The following is a 19,605-nucleotide window of genomic DNA, read 5'->3' on the forward strand; positions in this document are numbered from 1 at the left end:
AGCAGATGGTGGACTGTGGGGACTCACCAGCAGATGGTGGACTGTGGGGACTCACCAGCAGATGGTGGACTGTGGGGACTCACCAGCAGATGGTGGATGTGGGGACTCACCAGCAGATGGTGGATGTGGGGACTCACCAGCAGATGGTGGACTGTGGGGAATCACCAGCAGATGGTGGACTGTGGGAACTCACCAGCAGATGGTGGATGTGAGGACTCATCAGCAGATGGTGGACTGTGGAGACTCACCAGCAGATGGTGGACTGTGGGGACTCACCAGCAGATGGTGGACTGTGGGAACTCACAAGCAATGCCATGCCAAGGTCTGGTGAGTACAATTCAGGGAGGGGAGATTTTGTGCTGGGGGTGGTTTTGTCATGGAGGTTGGGGGAAGGGATTTGGGGGGTGGAGGAATTTATATTTGTGGGGCATAATGTACTTTACTTACTTTTGGCCTCTACACTCTGTGAGCCATGCACTCTTGACCCAGAGAAAGGTAGACTCAAGTGTTATTAAATTATACTTCTTTAAGCCCCTCCCACTGTGAGCACATTTTAGCCACAACCAGTATTTGGTGTAGAGTGCTTTGAGTGCTGCTATTATCCCCACCCCCACTTCCACAGTTGCCCCAACTCCAATAAAAGTGGACATGGTCAGTAGGGTGTCCCTGGCTTTTTTATTGAAAATCTGGTCCCCTTCCTGTCTCCTTCTCTCCTGAACATATCGTAGAATGAAGCCGTATTGTTCTTTCAGTGTCATCATCCCGTGTTCTGTCCATTTCCACACTGACACCAACAGTTCCTCCACCATCCTGGAGTATTTGTTGTCTCGCCATGTTTCCAATGATGGAGATCCAGAGACTGACCGGGGTCTTCTCCATGTCACCAGACCATCTCTTCCTCTACTATTGGGGTGCTGGGCCTTTCTATGAATACTCCGGGCCCCAACCTCTTCTATATGATTGTGAAGATTTCTATTTACTAAGAAGAGAAAGAAGCTGAAGAAAATGTCCATGATGGAGATGAGGGTTCCATATAGTATGAGCAGCATCACCCTTCATTCTGTAACCAAGACCTAGTCTGGCAAAGCACACAATGACACCAATGAGTCTCTGACCAATCTCACAGTTTGGATGAACTTTCTCCTTTTGATGATGTCCAGGTGACCATGAATTAGAGTTCCAATATCTCCCCGGTGTTCTGCAGACAGATATACATTTCCTGATGACTTATGTTGTACAGATTCCTCGTGTTCCCAGATATGAGCTCATACATTGGACTTGTCCTACTCTCTTCAACCAGGAGTGAATGGACTTGGCAAGATACTCTCCCTATGTGGAGGACACATGGCCCGGTATGGTTCTGGAGGTGGGGGAAGTGCATGCATGTCCTCCCCTTTCCTGACCAGGCAAGCTGCAGACTGGGATATGGGTCTAGGATGGATTTTGTGGGGGACCCCATAAGTTTTGGGGTTTTGTTTTAAGGATTTGGTATGAATTTATCCCCTCCCTCCTAGATTGTAAGCTCGAAAGAGTAGGGCCCTCGAAAACCTCATGTTTTGTCTTGTTACTGTCTTGTCTCATGTTCTGTCCCCTACTATAATGTACAGCGCTGAGAAAACCTTTCGGCGCTATATAAATACTGTATAATAATAATATAATAATATTAATTTTGGTGGAGACCACGTGCCATTTTTTTACATGGTGTCTCCTTTGAAATCCATTGTAAACCTGAAAGGCCTGGTATGAATTTTATGAGTAACACCCCATGCCACCCCAGAAAACCGCAGCTGACACCTGAATGGAATGAGCAGGAATTCATTACTGGTTGTCAGGATGCCTGGGGTTGCTGGTTCTCTACTAGAGATGAGCCCAACTGCCCGGGGTTCTGTCCAAGCAAGGTTCAGAGAAGTTTCCATGCCAATTCCAAATTCCATTCAAATCAATGGGAGAAAAATCAAAAGGCCCATTTTCTAGGCCAATAGGTGTGCGAAAATAGCATGGGGGAGGGAGGGGCACTGTCATGGGGAACATGTACCAGTGCAAAATATAAGTTTTTCAAAAGTTCCACATTCAGCCAGGAGCAGGAATTTTTTTTCTTAAATGCTTAAAGTGAAGCAATAAAAATGTCCAATTCCTTTAACCTCTTCATCTCTGGAGCAATGTTTTCCCTTTTGTACACATGTATAAATCTGCATTTGTGTTGAGTAAATAGATACCAAACAAATAGATACCAAACAAGTCAAGTCTTACAATTGTGTGCGCCTGAGACATGGCAAAGAATGACGGCCCCTGAAAATCTCCATAGGAGACACTATAAAGCCTTTACTGCTCATCAGTATAGAGACAACTGTGATCTGTGGTGGTGGAATGATTCCTCATTCATGGCGATACCTCACATGTGTGGTGCAATCACGCTTTACATACACATACACACCCTTTGTGTACTTTTGTGTTTGCAGGGCAATGGGGGTTATGTTTAATTTTTTATATTTCAATATTTTTATTGAGAAATAAACATATTAAAACAAGATGGCTAACAATAAAAGAAAAGAAAAAAAAAAGAAAGGGCCCACCAACAAAATGGAACCAGATTCAGAATCATAAACATAATACTGGTAGGTAAAAAAAAAAAAAAAAAAAAAAAAAAAAAAAAAAGAAATTTAGCAGATAATAGCATTACAATGCACATGAAAAAAGTCAAAGCCATCAAAATATACAAGTTTCAAAGATCAATAAACAACAATTATAGCAAAATAGACCAAAAATAACAAAGAAAAATAAAAATGTTTAACAAATAGTAGGAAAAGAGAAAAAAAGAGGAAAAATAGAGAAAGGAGGGGGGGGGGGGGGTCAGCTGCCAGACACTCACGATACAGTAATATAAGCAATCCAAGGATCCCAAGTCCTCTCAAATCTGGACACATCATCAGAGACGATACTCGTCAGTTTATCATTAACCATTATCCAGTTCAGTTTTTGTTTCACCCTATCCAGCGGGATCAAAGATTGCTTCCAACTCCTAGCTATAGTAATGCGAGCCGCCAATAAGATATATACAATTAGTTTAATCGATCTTTTGGGAACATCAGAGGGTAGTATATTAAACAAGGCTACTTCCGGCGATCTACGGATATTAATTCCTGTCACTGAGTAAAGAAAATTAAATATGCGGATCCAGAACCTACTCACGACTGGGCATTTCCACCAGACATGGAACATAGTACCCTCTTGACCACAGCGTCGGAAACAGGCAGAAGAAACGGAAGGATACATAATGGCTAGGCGAGCAGGGACCAAATACCACCGAAGTAGCGTCTTGTAATTAGATTCAACAAGATCAGTGTTAATCGAAATCTTCGATAAGGCATGGGCCGCCGTCCGCCAGGTATCCAAATCCAATGAACTATTTAAATCCCGTTCCCATAAAGTCATGTAAGACAATTTTGTTAGAGGATCAACCAACAAAGCATAAACAATGGACAAGCGACCCCGCATTACCCCACTCGCCCCACAGGAGACCTCGAGGGAAGTAAGCGCACAAGGTTCTGTGAGTAGTCTAAGTTTGCTATCAATAAAAGAGCGAAGTTGATGGTAACGAAATATCTCTCCACGAGGCATCCCACAAAAATTCACAAAATACTGACGAGACCGAGGGCGAACCCCATCTAAATAATCACCAATACGTAGCAAACCCTTATTAATCCACCATTGGAACCCCGCGAAAGACAAACCCGGAACAAACTCAGGATTACCAAACACCGGAGCCAACGGAGTATGCGGAGAGAAAAAAGGTTTACGAGCTCGCCATCTATCCCACACTGACAATGAATAAGATAGAGTAGGACACAAAATAGGAGGGCGCAATCTATTGGGAAGCCACATGAGAGTACCAATAGCATATGGACGGCACGAAAGAGCCTCAATCCCAACCCATTGGGGGACATATCCCCTGGCCGTAGTACAAGATAATTGTGCTATTTGGGCCGCCTGAAAATATGCGAAAAGATTAGGGAGTCCCAAACCACCATGCCTCTTCAAAGAAAACAAGGTAGATTTGTTCAGCCTAGGGCGCTTTCCCCTCCAAACAAATCTGGAGACTGCAGCCTGCAGGAAGACTAGTTCTCGTTTGGGAATCAAAATTGGTAACGTCCTAAAATAGTATAATAATCTAGGTAGGAAGGTCATTTTAATAGAATTAATTCTACCGAACCAGGAAAGAGAAAGATCCTGCCAGGCTAATAAGTCATTCTTAAGTCGCTTGAAAAGCGGGATATAGTTGGCCTGGTATAGCGTCGATACAGATTTCGTAAGAAGAATCCCCAGATAGGGGAGAGAACCAGGAGCCCACTGAAAAGCAAAGTTTTCCCGGCAGTAGCGAACCTCTGAATCGGGTAAAGAGATATTCAAAGCAACAGTTTTAGAGGAGTTGAGCGTAAGACCGGAGACCTCAGAAAAACGATGAAACAGATGGAAGAAACCAGGTAGAGACGTTCGAGGATCAGATATATACATAAGAACATCATCGGCAAATAGGGCACATTTATGAACCCTTTGACCACAGATAACACCCGATATAGAGGAATCAGCGCGAATAGCAATCGCAAGAGGTTCCATCGCCAATGCAAAGAGCAACGGAGAAAGAGGACATCCCTGTCTAGTTCCTCGCTCTATCGAAAAAGGAACTGATTTATGTCCACGAATGGATACCTGAGCTGACGGGGTAGAATAGAGGGCCCGCAACAACGTCGTAAAATAAGGGCCAAACCCAAACCTGTCCAACGTTTTAAACAAATAATCCCAGGACAGACTGTCGAATGCCTTCTGAATATCCAGTGACAGTAGAAAAACATCCCTTTGCGACGATCCATCCCAATTGGACTGCACAGCTGACAGCAAAGCTATAGTCCGCCTAATTTGGTCCGATGTTTGTCGACCACTTATGAATCCTGATTGGTCATCATGAATGTATAAGGCCAAGAAGTTATGGAGCCGTAAGGCCAGGATTTTAGTAAGAATCTTTAAATCACAATTAATTAAAGAAATAGGCCGGTAATTGGAGACCATAGCGGCATCCTTGAAAGGCTTGGGAATGACACTAATGAATGCCTTATTTTCCTCTGGGAGAACCACACCCCCCTCCCGCAAATAATTAAAGTACAGGGCCATATGGGGTATCAGAATGTCCGGGAAAGCTTTATAGTAAGTATTAGGAAGACCATCCGGTCCCGGGGCCTTGTGAGAGGCCAGGGATTTCACCGCATTCCCAACCTCTTCACAGGAGATAGGTTGTTCCATTAGCTCCCTATGTGCCTCCTGGAGGGGGGAAAAGGAGATAGACTCCAAAAAAGCCTCCAGAGAGGAAGAAGAACAGCCCCCCGTGGGCGAACTATAAAGCTGAGAGTAAAAAGACTGAAATTTGTGGAGGATCTTACCCGGGTCCTGGGATAACGAACCATTGTCCAGTCTGAGCTTGGGAAGGGCCGTCTGGGAGTGTCTAGGAGTCAGCTTGCGTGCCAACAAGGTGCCAGGTCTGTCCCTCCACGTAAAGAATTTATGATTAGACCAACGAAGTTGTTTATCCGCAGTGGTAGTAAGACATAAATTAAGTTCCAGTCGGGCCTGGTCAAGTTTAAGTAACAAATCAGAACTGGGATGATGTTTATGTTGAGCAACCAGGTCAATATATAACTGAGTTTTAGTAGCAAGTAGGTCAGTTCGGGCTTTTTTTAAACGAGAAGAGAGTTGAATAATATAGCCCCTGACTGAGGCCTTATGAGCTGCCCAATTAATCGCCGGGTTCGTGTCCTCTGCTTTATTAAAATCAAAAAACATTTGTAGGTGCGATGAAATTTCCCGACAATGAGATGGATTACCCAAAATAGAGTCATTAAGACGCCAATGAAAAGCCGTCTTACCAAGAGTCTCGGACGAAAAGGTGATAGAAACTGGGTCGTGGTCAGACCAGGGCGTGGAAAAGATTTTAGCAGTGACAAGTTTGGGGAGTGAATATGTATGAAGAAAAATATGGTCAATGCGAGAATAACTATCATGAGCCCTGGAGTAGTGGGAGTAGTCTCGGGAAGTAGGATTAGCCTCCCTCCATGCATCAATAAGATCATAGCGATATAAAAGTTGAGCCAATTTACGGCTCCGTCTAGAAGGAGGTTGAAGCGTGGCGGTTTGGGAACGATCCAGAGTCTGATCCAATGCTAAATTAGAGTCACCAGCTAGAATAACGTCACCCTCAAATTCTCCTACCAGAGTACTTAGCAAAGATTGGAAAAATTCAACCTGATTGGTATTGGGGGTATAATAAATTATAAAAGTGATAAGGTCGCCTCCCAAGTGGCCTTTCACCAAAAGATATCTCCCCTCCTTGTCCCGGATAATTTTAGAGTCAACAAAGGACACTCGACGAGAAAAGCAAAGGGCCACCCCCCGCTTTTTCTCTGTGGCATTAGCAAAAAAGCAGAGAGGGTAATTTTTATGAATATAACGTGGAGAGAAGGAGGGTGGAAAATGAGTCTCCTGTAAGGCAACTATATCCGCCCCAAGGGAGTAGTATGAGCTGAAAGCCTGTATACGTTTGGATGGGGAATTGAACCCCTGAACATTATGAGAAAGGAAGCGAATTTCTCCGCTAGTGGACCGTATGGAAGACATGACAAATAATTATGGAACTAAGCAGAATAAAGACCCCTCGTTCCTTAAAAGTAAGAAGATCCCTATGAGTCCCTAAATGTCGCCAGCTGACCCCCCAAAAAATCAGAAAACAACAAAAAGAAAAAAGACAGAAAAAAACAGAAAAAAGAAAAGAGAACATTCGGATCACAAAAGTCCAAATGCCAAGTGACCGCGGTACACAAAACAGTATCAGAAAATGAAGGAAACAATGTACCAGGAAATACAGAGCAATAGCCCTGCGGTGGAATAGGTCTGCCCAGAGAAACATTCCCGGGGAAGAGTCTTCCAATCAGGGAGAGCGCAAAGACACTCTCCGGCACTAACAGCAGTTACAACCCAATAACAATAAATCAAACGCACAGTGCATTAAACAAAAAAACAAAGCAATTAGAGCCACTGAAATGATATTCAGCAAACAAATGTAATTAACATCCTAAGTCCCACCCCCAGCCCATCCCCCCAAACCAATATAACAACAGCGGCCAATGCTCCGAAGAGCCACAGAAAGGCCGCCATCAACGAACATATTCCAGCGAAAAGTCCCCAAAAGAACACAAAAGTTCAAGAAGTCCACCCGGGCGGATTCCGGGACCCCTTCTTCTTAGACGATGGAGTAGTCCACAAAGGCTGGAGCGGCGGAGGTCGAGAAGCCGATCCCGTGGGAGAATGGGACGTCGGACTGCGAGATATAATACCCAGCTGAAGCAGCAACTCCTCGCCATCCTGGAATGTAGTAAACCCATAGGACTTTCCATTAAGAGTGAACTGCAGACGAAAAGGGTAGGCCCAACGATATTTAATGCCCTTTTGAACCAAGTGAGAAAGAAGTGGCTTGAGGGAGCGCCACCTCTGGATAGTGGCCGACGAAACATCAGCAAAGATTTGTACCTTGTGCCCTGCAAGCTCTATATCCGGATTCTCCCTGCCAAACCGCATAACCGCTTCCTTAACCTGAAAAAAATGAGGCTTGACGATGATATCTCTAGGAGGCCCCCCTTGCCGGGGGGGGATCAATGCCCGGTGAATGCGATCAATCTCAAGATGAAGATCATCAATCGCAGGCATAGCGGACCGCATGAGGGTATGTGCGCAGCTAGTAAGCTCCTTAACCGACTCAGGAAGACCTCGAATGCGAAAATTGTATCGCCTAGCCCGATTCTCCAGGTCATCAATTTTAGAATACGCCTCCTCCAGGCGATCTTGCAAGTCGGTGATCATGTTAGAATTTTGGGAGATACTTTGGACTGTCGCATCAACTTTAGCCTCAATACAGTCTAAACGGTGGCCCAAGGCCTGAAAATCCTGCTTTAAATCCGCCGCCAATTTTGAGGTAGCTCTGTCTAATTCGCGTTGCAGCAAATCTGCGAATCGAGCTATCAAAGTCGCATCACAAGAGTATAGAGGCGGGTCAGGAGGAATCGTTGGCGAGGAAGCCGGGCTGTCATCAGCGGGATCTGGACCGCTATGCTGGCTTGAAAAAATGGCAGCTATGTCGCTGCTCAAGGGCGAGGATGCAGGGGAGTCACGGCTCAATGGACAGGCCGAAGCCTGGGACTCTAGTGGCACAGGGCTGGAGGATGACTGGGGGGGCTGCAGGAAGTCACTCACCCCACCTAGCGATGCTGCTGTAGTCCTCCCTGGCCCAGCGTGGGACGAGGAGCCCATCTTCTCTCTCCGAGGGAGAGGTGCTGCTGTAGGAGAGGCAGAGGAGACCCCATGAGCCGCGGGCGCCGATCCGGCCGCCATCTTGGTCCTCCCAGTCCCCGCAGGGAGCCGCAGCTGGGAGCCTCCACGGCTCTTAATCGCCGACTTGCCGGGCATATTGACAGGTGCCCGAGATCCGGAGATAGGCAGGGGGGGGCCCCGGGGGTGAAGCGGCACTATGCCCTTTTATGGGCTGCTGTCAGTGCCGGAGATGTGCGGAGCTAATGCCGGGACATCCGATCCCGGCGGCCGCGCATGCGCACTCCCATGTTTAATTTTTTAATAAATGTTATTGTCATTTGTATTTTTGTACTTGTGTATTTATTTCCTATTTAGCTGCATTGCTATCACAAGGAGTTAATAACCCCCCACTGTGGCATGATTGGTCAGGCGACAGGTCCTCTTTATGAGACATCGGGGCTCTATTAGACCTCCAATGTCTCCTCTACCCTCCAATGCACAGATGGCGCTCAGTTAGATGCTTCCTTGGCTGGATCACCCGGGGAATGATGGCTCAGAAACGGGAAACACTCAGAACTGAGGACTGACGGCTTCATTCAGTGCAGAGGAGATTGGGGAATGGACGTTCACCAGTCGCCTCCATCTTGGCCTCCTGAAGGCACTGGATGTGGTCTCTGGATCCCAGAATGAGTCCAAGAACCATGCAGGGGGAAGGGGGAGCTGTGATGGGGGCCTCACCACCTGCAGTGTAAATGTGATCAGGTAGTTATACAGCCACCCGGATCACTTTTACTGTGCAGCTGGGAGGCGGCTGAAGGAAACAAGCACTGCTACTGCCGCCATCAGCTTGTGAGGGTCTGTGTGATGTTTCAAAAGAAAAAAGGAAGACGGCAATTTAAGGCATTTTTTTCTTTGTAAATGTCACTTTTTCTGTAGCCCCTCCTACAGCAAGAATTAAAAAACTTATAGATCCCCCGAATACATACCGGACCCTCTGAGTCTAAGAGTCTATGGGGGTACCTCATACAAAAAGTGTGTGCCCCCCCAGAAAATCCATAGCAGACCCTTAATCCAAGCATGCAGCCTGGCTGACCAGGAAGGGGAGAGGGAAGAGTATGTGGCCCCACCCCCCTCCTGAACCATACCAGGCCATGTGCTCTCAATATGGGGTACCTTGTCAGGGGGGACCCCCTGTGGCAATGCACCTTGTCCCCATATAGATGAGGACAAGGGCCCCACCCCACACCCTGGCATGTGATTGTGGCGGGTCTGTGGTCAGGCAGTTCATCAGAATCTGGAATGCCCAGACACCGACCCCCCATATCAGTGAGTTTGGGGTACATAGTACACAGCACCCCTACTCATTCATAAAAAAGGAAATAAAGTGATAAAGACTTTCAATGTCCTCACTGACTGATAGAGTCCTGACCTGTCATCAGATATATAAAGGAAGGGGCGGGGATAGTGGTGACATCATTGCCCATATATGGCCATATTCAGACAATGATGTCATCCTCTATTCCCTGCTCATTTGCCTACGTGACCATGTAAGTGAGTGGGCGGGGTGAAGTCAGTGGTTGCTAAGGATACAGCTGTTGCATGCAGCCGTTGCTTCCCTAGCAACCAGTGAGAGCCAGAAGCCATCACATCGGTCTGCAGCAAATGCGGTAAACGTTGGATGTTCAGAAGAGTGTGGGAGCCGCCAGTGTTCATCCAAACTTCTGTCCAGACTCGGAGCTCATACCTAATGCAGATTATTGTCAGTGTGTGAGAGGATTGTATCTGCCAGACCGGGATCTGTAGGTGTGTATCACTGCCCGGCACACCAGTCACATCACACACTCCAGGTTGTGCCAATCTGCCCTCAATCATTGTGTGTGGGGTTTGCAGGGGTGGGTGGGCAGTGGAAGAAGGGATCACACCGGGATTATGGATGGGAGGATAACTTGGGGATCCTCTGAGGTGTGTGGGGATCACTTGTCTGCTCCACAGACTTCAGATTGTATCAGATTGTATGAAAGATTTGTATCTGCCAGTGTGTGTCCAGTCAGCCCCATGTGGGAGAGTCTCCCTCCAGTGGTGGTCAGCAGTATTGCAGGCTGTGAGATCTGTATCATTGCTGGTATTATCTTCCCAGAGAAAGCTCCACCCTCATTCCTCCTCTGCCAATCAAAGTCTCACTCCACTTAGCCAGTCACCATGGGCAGGATTTCCTTAACACCCATCATTGGTACAACATTGAGATAAAACCTTGAGATAAAATAAGCCTTATTGTTGGTGTCACTGAGATAAAATAAGCCCCATCGTTGGTGTCACTGGCATAAGATAAACCCCATTGTTGGTGTCAGTGAGATAAAATAAGCCCCATTGTTGGTGTCACTGAGATAAAATAAGCCCCATTGTTGGTGTCAATGGGAACTAAGTGTACCCCCAGCCCAGAATTGGTGGTCAGTGGTGGTACTTACCTGATCCCACCCTCCCGCTGCCTCTCTGCTGATGTCGGAGTTCCACTTTCCCTGTCAGAAAGGAGATGCCGGCTCCCAGCAGTCGAGTGTCATTGCAGTGCCTGGTGATGGCAGAGCTCCCGGCTGTCCCTCCTTCCTCCTCCTTGGTCCCTCATTCTGCTCAGATCTGTATAGTTGGATATAAAATGCTCTATTTATCTATCAGGAAGTGTTTCCCGGGGCTAAACCTTCCCTCCAACGTCTACATTTCTGGATTAGTACATTTCTAAAGCCGGTATAAAGGAATAGAAGTATAAACAGCACTTGTGGGGTTATCTCATCATTTCTTTGTATAATTCTCCTGTAGGGGGTGTGGCAGGGGGTGTGTCCTATGTCTTCATACCTTCACTAATAGGTGTCCCTTGTTCCTATCACAGAAATATGGGAGATACGTGATGGAACCCAGAGAGTGTTCAAGGTGTCATCACCTCAATGCCACTCTGCATTGAGTCCTAGAATCTGTGAGACATGATGGGACAGGAGACTAAATCCCGGGACTGTCCCTCATCATCCGGGACACTCGGCACCAATGAAAGAGCCGGGGCCACACTACCAGACATTTCTCAGGGCTGCAGATCCTCTGACCTCCATAAGGTGGTGATCACAGACAGGAAGTCTCTCTGGAAGACAAGAAGTGATGTCAGGTACAGACAGGAAGTGATGTCAGGTACAGACAGGAAGAGATCTCAGGTACAGACAGGAAGTTCCATGTGGGAGGAATCAGAGAGGAGAAATTGTTGAAAGTGGCAGCAGAGGAGGTAATAAGATGTTATTTCCAATTTACACCCAGTAACCCCCCGTCATGTCTGTCCTCTCTCTCCATAGTCATGTCCGTCCTCTTCCTCCATAGTCACGTCCGTCCTCTTCCTCCATAGTCATGTCCGTCCTCTTCCTCCATAGTCATGTCCGTCCTCTTCCTCCATAGTCACGTCCGTCCTCTTCCTCCATAGTCACATCCGTCCTCTTCCTCCATAGTCACGTCCGTCCTCTTCCTCCATAGTCATGTCCGTCATCTTCCTCCACAGTCACTGTGACGTCTTTTATCTCCAGCAGATGTTGATACACACATATATAGTGTGGGAACCCAGATGAACCCCTTCAGGGGGAGGAGTTGATGTTAATATATTTGCTCCCAAAGCTGGCCTACATGGTTCAGTTTTATTGTTCAGCCAGCGGGATGACCATAAAAAAATATAGAAGCAATTCCCCCATCCACACATTGGAGGTGGATGGGGGAATCCTCCCCGCTGCACTCTTGTATTCTGACAATGGGGGGACTCCTCCGCTCTCAGAATACACAGATCAGCACTGAAGCTATTGGCTGCAGCCGCTGGGGGAGTGGCTTTTATCCGGCAGTGGCCACACATGGATGGAAATGTGAGCGATCCCTGCTGAACCAGCTGAATTTCCATGGATCTATGGTCACCTTCAGTGACTTCCTCCCCTCCCCCTCATCTCCTTCATGATGGAAGTCATGCTGAGATCATCTCCCATTGGCTGAGCAATATTCTCATTTGTCTCTCAGCTCCTTCTTGCTATTCCTCGTCCTGCCTGTTGTTTCCTTGGATTGATTTTCTGTGTAGTGACCCCGGCTTGGTCTCTTGGATGCGCTCGTCTGTTGCTTGCCCTGACCTTTCTCCTGATTCCTGGATCTCCTCCTCATCTCTCCTCCATATCCTCTTACACAGCTTTTCTCCACACCTGCAGTGACCCTGGTGGGAGGAAACATGGCACCAGCACGCCGCCAAATCCATCCCCACCATTAGGGGCTCTGGAGACAATTGTCTGCTATTTACACTCCGTTCCTCCGCACGTCACCTGATCACATGACAGCTTACTTCCACAGATTCCGGACAGATTTCTGGATGGTAAAGGTCAAAGGTCACTCTTCAGTTTAGGAGAGGTAGGACACACCCAGGAACAAGGATTTGGTTTGCATGGGAGCTTCATATAGAGGACCCCTCAAACCTCCCCATCCAAATGTTCCTCCATCCAGAGTCAGAGAATCCTATGACATCACACTGACCTCACAGCTCCTCCTCCCAATGTCCCTCCATCCATAGTCAGAGAATCCTATGACATCACACTGACCTCACAGCTCCTCCTCCCAATGTCCCTCCATCCAGAGTCAGAGAATCCTATGACATCACACTGACCTCACAGCTCCTCCTCCCAATGTCCCTCCATCCAGAGTCAGAGAGTCCTATGATGTCACTGTAACATAAATGTAAGAGTAGAATCATGTTATCAGTAGCTGAGATGTGAGGTGATCAGTAGAAATTTGAAATTGTAGATTTAGTTTTGTGACAGAGGGTAAGCGGGTCAGAACACACAAGGCAGACGGCAAACACTTAAAGCTTTATTAAAACAGACAACAGTCACTCAACGGGGAGAGAGAGTCCACAATACCTGTAGTCCTGCCCCAAGGCAAAGTTAAAGTCTCTACAGCAGTTTATAATCCAAACAGGGGGCGCTGTGAGTCTCTGTAGTAGTTGTAATCCAACAGGGAGGTGCTGTGAGTCTCTGTAGTAGTTGTAATCCAACAGGTAGGTGGAGTGGGAGTACAAGAACAGTTCAGGGAAAACAGGAGAGCATAAACTCACGGGTCCAACAGGGATGTCCTGGTTCACAGCGGACAGCAGCAGGGGCGACCCTGCTCAGCACACAGCAACAGCGGGTAGTTCTAGCACACAGCCGAGGGGCAGTTGAGGCAAAGAGAGCCCGGGCACAGCAGAGGGCAATTCAGGCAGGCAAGGTAATCAGGGCCCACAGCAGAAGGTAGCTCTGGCAGGCAGGAGGTCCAGGCACAGCAGAGGGCAATTCAGGCAGGCAAGGTAAGCAGGGCCCACAGCAGAAGGTAGCTCTAGCAGGAAGGAGGTCCGGGCACAGCAGAGGGTAATTCAGGCAGGCAAGGTAATCAGGGCCCACAGCAGAAGGTAGCTCTGGCAGGCAGGAGGTCCGGGCACAGCAGAGGGCAATTCACAGGGTAGCGATCCAGGGACTCACCAGCCAGCAGTGTACAAAGCAAAGTACAGTTCCAAGCATCTCTTAGTTAAGGCTCAGGCAGGAGTAGCCCTGTCCATCATGGTTCCAGCTCTCCCAACAACGAGCCCACATGGTCCTGCAATTGTCCCCAGCTTCCTGCTAAGAAGTGGCCTGGACTGGTTTTCCCCAGCCACACAGAGCCATGCTGCCTTTGTTCTATATAGAGATACATCCCATTTCCCCTCCCCCTGTGAGGCCCAGGAACTTCAGACAACACACAAAAAAAGAATATTTCTGCTGTCCATCACAACTTTCATTCTATGTTATTACAGATAAGTGTTCAGTATTCAGTCAGAGACATATGTTCACCAATTAGCATCTGAAAGGACAGAGCAGCTTCTTACCTCGAGGTGACACCTGGATGCCAATAAAACATCACCTATGTAGCCAGACTTTGCCACCTTCTTGAACCTAAAAGAATAATCCTAGTCATTTTGGCTACAAGAGTCAGCAGGAAATAGATCAGAGGAATCTATTTCATCTCTCATAAAAGCTAAAATATTAGTTGCAGAGAGATGAAAATACTTCCTTCTGATTGGACACACTGTAGGCTACATCTGCATGTAAAACTGTATTTGTAGCCTCTGTAGAATCCCAGAGAAATGCACAAAATGGTTATATGGCACCTGATTGCGACAGCTGAAAAGTGATTGGTACTGTCGCGATCGGACTGATGTGCTTGTGTCAGAAATAATTTTCCTGACTCAGTGATCCAAACCGTTTCTTGCCCATTCAAGATTGGGCACCTCAGAACACAGAACATCCTGTGGGTTGGTACAGGAACACCCCTGAGGGTTGATTGGCCAAGGGTTAAAGTCCTAATAATAAATTGAGGACCCTGAGATATGGAGGGGGTGATTTGTACGGAGTCGGTTCAATATGACTGGTGAATTGCAGACTTTCTTTGACTTCCTCCAGTCGCAGGATAAATCTTGGTAAGGTTTTATTTCTGTTTTTATTCCCTTTTATGTTATAGTCAATAGCCAATTGTGTGTCTTTTTGTATTCAATCATAAAATTATTAAGTGACTTCTGTGTACTAAGCTCAGGCTCATATCTCCAGAGAGATTGTTGTATTGTAGTGTCTATGTGCTTGCTCTAAGTTCATTGCCAATCTGTATGTAATTGCACTGCGTGTTGGCAGATAGCATGCAGATTGTAAAGTAGCAGATCTGCCAGATGGAGATCGGTGTGTGTGTGGTGGCCCAGCAGACCAGTCTGCGGACAAACTGTTGGGTGGTGGCAAGCTACTGTTTGTTGTGTGTCCGGTGTGGGGGGGTGGACAGTGGAAGACTGATTAACAATGGGGTTCTAGCTTGTAGGATAGCTGGAGGAATCCTAGAAAGGTGTGCCAATTGCTAGATTGCTCCCCAACCTTTGCACAAGATTGTATGTAAGATTTGTGTTTGCCTGTGTGTGGTCAGCCAGCTGGATTGGAGTGGAGTCTCCCTCTAGTGGTGACCAAAGATAGTGCAGGCAGTGAAGGTATATCAAGGTCAGTCTTATATGCTCAAAGTCCCCTCATTCCCTCTTTACCCCAGTCATGGGCAGACCACACCTCAGTTAGCTAGTCACCGTGGGCGTGCATTTTATCTATGACATCACACTGACCTCACAGCTCCTCTCCCAATGTTCCTCCATCCAGAGTCAGAGAATCCTATGACATCACACTGACCTCACAGCTCCTCCTCCCAATATCCCTCCATCCAGAGTCAGAGAATCCTATGACATCACACTGACCTCACAGTTCCTCCTCCCAATGCCCCTCCAACCAGAGTCAGAGAATCCTATGACATCACACTGACCTCCCAGTTCCTCCTCCCAATGTCCCTCCATCCAGAGTCAGAGAATCCTATGACATCACAATGACCTCATAGCTCCTCCTCCCAATGTCCCTCCATCCAGAGTCAGAGAATACTATGACATCACACTGACCTCACAGCTCCTCCTCCTAATGTCCCTCCATCTGACTTTTTTCTGATGCTCTTAGGATGTGGGGTCCCTTGGTATCCTCACATGTAAAGTGGGACTGTTGGTCCTGCGTTGTATGTAATGACATCAGAATGCTGCAACAAGCCTATACCCTGCGTAGTGTGGGGGTCCTGTGGGGGGGAATTATACCTCAGCCTAAAGTGGGGCTTTAATAAAATGGAGACCTGAATGGAGAGGTGAGGAGGATTCTGGGAATATCATTTGATGTGACTATTTGTGTTCAGATGTAGAGTTTTCCTCCTTTGAAGTCTGGAGATCATATGACATCACATTGCCTCCACCTCCCTCCCTGATAGAAGAGAGAAAGAAGAAGAAGATTCTAGAAGTCACCAGAGAGATCACTGAGCTGCTGACAGGAGAGGTGAGCGGTGCCGGGAATTCTGGGACATTCTCCAGTAACAGACAAGGGATGTGTCTGGATGGTGACTGTATCATTGTGTGTGTCAGGTTCCTATAAGGTGTCAGGGTGTCACTGTCTATTTCTCCATGGAGGAGTGGGAGTATTTAGAAGGACACAAGGATCTCTACAAGGACGTCATGATGGACAATCAGCCGCCCCTCACATCACCGGGTAAGAGGAGACTTTATTGTAAAGGAGAGAGCAGTACGGAGGATCCACCTAGATCCCCCATCATCTGATAAACACATAGAAACAATGGATTCAGTCAGTGTGTGTGTTTCCTACAGATGGATCCAGTCATGGGAACCCACCAGAGAGATGTCCCCGTCCTCTGTATTCCCGGGATTCCACACAGGAAGGTCACACCATCCCTCACCATCATCAGGTAGATGATGACAATTATTGGTAGTTGTGATTTATACACAGCATGTTTGTTACAATGAATGTTTTATTATATCTTTCAGAGTGGAATCCTCGGGGATGATAATATTGATGTTAAAGAAGAGTATAAAGAGGAGGATGAGGAGTATGGAGTGATGGAGGAGTTTTCAGAAGGACACAAGGATATGATGGAGCCACCTAATACCAGGAACCCACCAGAGAGATGTCCCCGTCCTCTGTATTCCCGGGATTCCACACAGGAAGGTCACACCATCCCTCACTATTACAAGGTTGGTGGGATGGAGCATCTAGAACATGGATTCATGGAGACAATGTGTGGAGTTCTTTTATGTGACCTTATATTTACAGATGATATTTTCTCTCATTTTCTTGGTTCAGAGTGAAGATCTGATAGACATCAAAGTTGAGGTGAAAGCAGAAGAAGAAGAGGCGTATGTGAGGGATGATCAGCAGTCTATGGAGGAGGATGGAATAACGGGGACATTTATAGAGGAGGACACTCCTACAGAGATCAGCACAGGTGGGTCATGAACACTAAATCCATTCCTCCACCCATACTGCTCACTGATTGGTCCAGAGTAGGGCGGGGACTGGGTGATATCAGCCTGTAATCCCCTGGTCACTTTCCTGAGCTGTGTTCCCCATCCTGTATTCCTGGATTTCTCTCGGATAATCTTCCTTCTCTGTGCTGCAGACACAATTTATGTATCTAGACTGGATTTATGGAGGTTCTGGGGTTCAGCTGGCAGAAAAATGTTCATTACATCATAAGTGTTCCTAGACCTAGGCACCTGGGGTGTGTGTCTTGGGTGTCCTTCCTCATGTCCAGATCTATTAAGATCTCTGACAGAACATTTCTCCCAGGGTTCCTTGCTCTGTTATCTGCTGGCTGTGCCGGGTGGAGGGATATGTCTGTAGTGTCTCAGCCCCAAGTCACTGAGTGCAGTCTCAGGAGATGGGAGGCAGCGGTGTGGGATCTCTGCAACTTGTCTCAAATAACCAGTTAAAGTGGTTGTAAACCCTCCATATACCCAGAGAAGTGACTGGCCTCAGGTGATACACAGAGATAAAACAAATCCTCCTACATACGTTGTACATTATTTATTTGCAGCCTCTCTTCTCTATATTTGTTCAAAGTACAGAATTTATACAGCTTGTCCAAGAGGTCAGAAAAAAGGGGGCAGAGAGCTGAAGTCCCTATTTTTAGAGCTCAGTGAAGTGAGTTCTGAGAGATTATTAGTGGGAAGGGACACACCCTTTTCACACAGGAACAGAGCTGAGGCTGTCAATCACAGGCTGTGTGCATGAGCTCCCTCCCCTGTCATCTTTTTTTCTCTTGGTGTCAGGAAAATTGTCAGAGGTGACTCAGCTACTGATTGCAGAGGAAGGAGACAGCAGACAGAAATGACTGTTATTGCTCTGGAGTGAGACAAGTACACACTGTAGAGGGATATGTTTGTTCATATTCCATGTCTGAGGGTTACAACCACTGTAAGTGATCTCTGATTACTAAACACCAATTTGCTGTGATCCTTACACTATTTATTAGTATCGCCCCCCTTGTCCTGAATAGAGGTACTGTGTGGGTTTAGTTTGTGGCTGGGCTGTACTTGGCTCAGGCTGATTGTATAGTTCTTCACTTGGTTTCTCCCTAAGTTTAGGTTGTCTTGTGATGTCTCACTGTGGCCAGTAGATGTCACTGCTATCACTGGACATAGGATGAGATTTCACCAACCAAACTAAAGGGATATTAAACCACAAATGTCCCATATTGCAGCTCACCAATCATTGGGTGTGGCGGCTGCATTCCTTTTCTTTGGCTTTTTTCCCTGTTTTCACCTGATGATCTGCCAGTAACACACCTTCTGTATTAGAGCGCCCCCACTGTGGAAACAGCAGCATGGTCAGTCTGGGGGGAGGGGAGTGTTAGATGCATTGGCAGATTTAAAAACAGCAACTATTTGAAGCCAAACTCCAGCTCACACTTCATAATCAGTTACATCAAACAGGTTTTGTTCCTTTTGGGATAAAAGTTTTACATGAATAAATAAAAGCTGATCATTGTAAGCCCCCTGTCAGTGGTAAATGGTCTGCCTCATCCCTGGAACTGATACATTCTGCTGCAGAGTTTTTATAAAACAGATTTACTGGCTAGATCACCATATGAATATAGAAGAAATCATAAAATATACTGTATAGTCCTAACTTTTGTGTCCTTTATGATAAGTTGTAAATTACATGCTGTAGGCCTTAATTATTTTTCCCCCATTTCCTACCAGCTGGACATTTTATATCGGATGATGTGATTGGAGCACAGACTTTTACATGGTGATAATAATGTGATAACATCCTCCAACTTTGGACCCTTAAACAGAAAGTGATAATGAGGGAGGAGTCAATACCCCAATGATGGTGGTCTTCCGGATCAGTCCAGTCTTCATCTTGGTTGTTCTCCCCCCCATCCTCACTCTCTGACCTCTGGTGGGGCTCAGCCCCGCTGTTCTTCATGACTAAATCATGGAGTAAATAAGGAAGTGCAGTACTTCTTGTGTTGGGAAGATGGCGATGAGTGATAGAGGGGGTGGGGACCCTCGTCCTATAATCCCCTCATCACTGTCCCTCCTAGAAAAGACAGTTCTGGTTGTTTCCTCACTCTCTGACTAAGGTCCATGAATAAAGAAATGACCTGGTAGGAGATCAGAGGAGCCATTTCCTAGTTCTCTTGAGGGTGGAATTGTAAGCTCCTCAGAGACCAAGCTGCCTGATGTGGGCGGAGTCCTGGTTTGAGGGAACCAATCAGCTCCTGTCTAGTGATCCTCTTTGTCTTTGTATTTTAGTCCATGGCCGGGAGATGAGGAAAACCTCCGAGGATTGTCTCACTTTGTCTCCAGACTGGAAAGTAGAAGATGAGGAC

Source organism: Staurois parvus, unplaced genomic scaffold, assembly GCF_062004578.1.
Source record: "Staurois parvus isolate SC_StPar_1 unplaced genomic scaffold, SC_StPar_1.0 ptg000221l, whole genome shotgun sequence".
Taxonomy (NCBI): Eukaryota; Metazoa; Chordata; class Amphibia; order Anura; family Ranidae; genus Staurois; species Staurois parvus.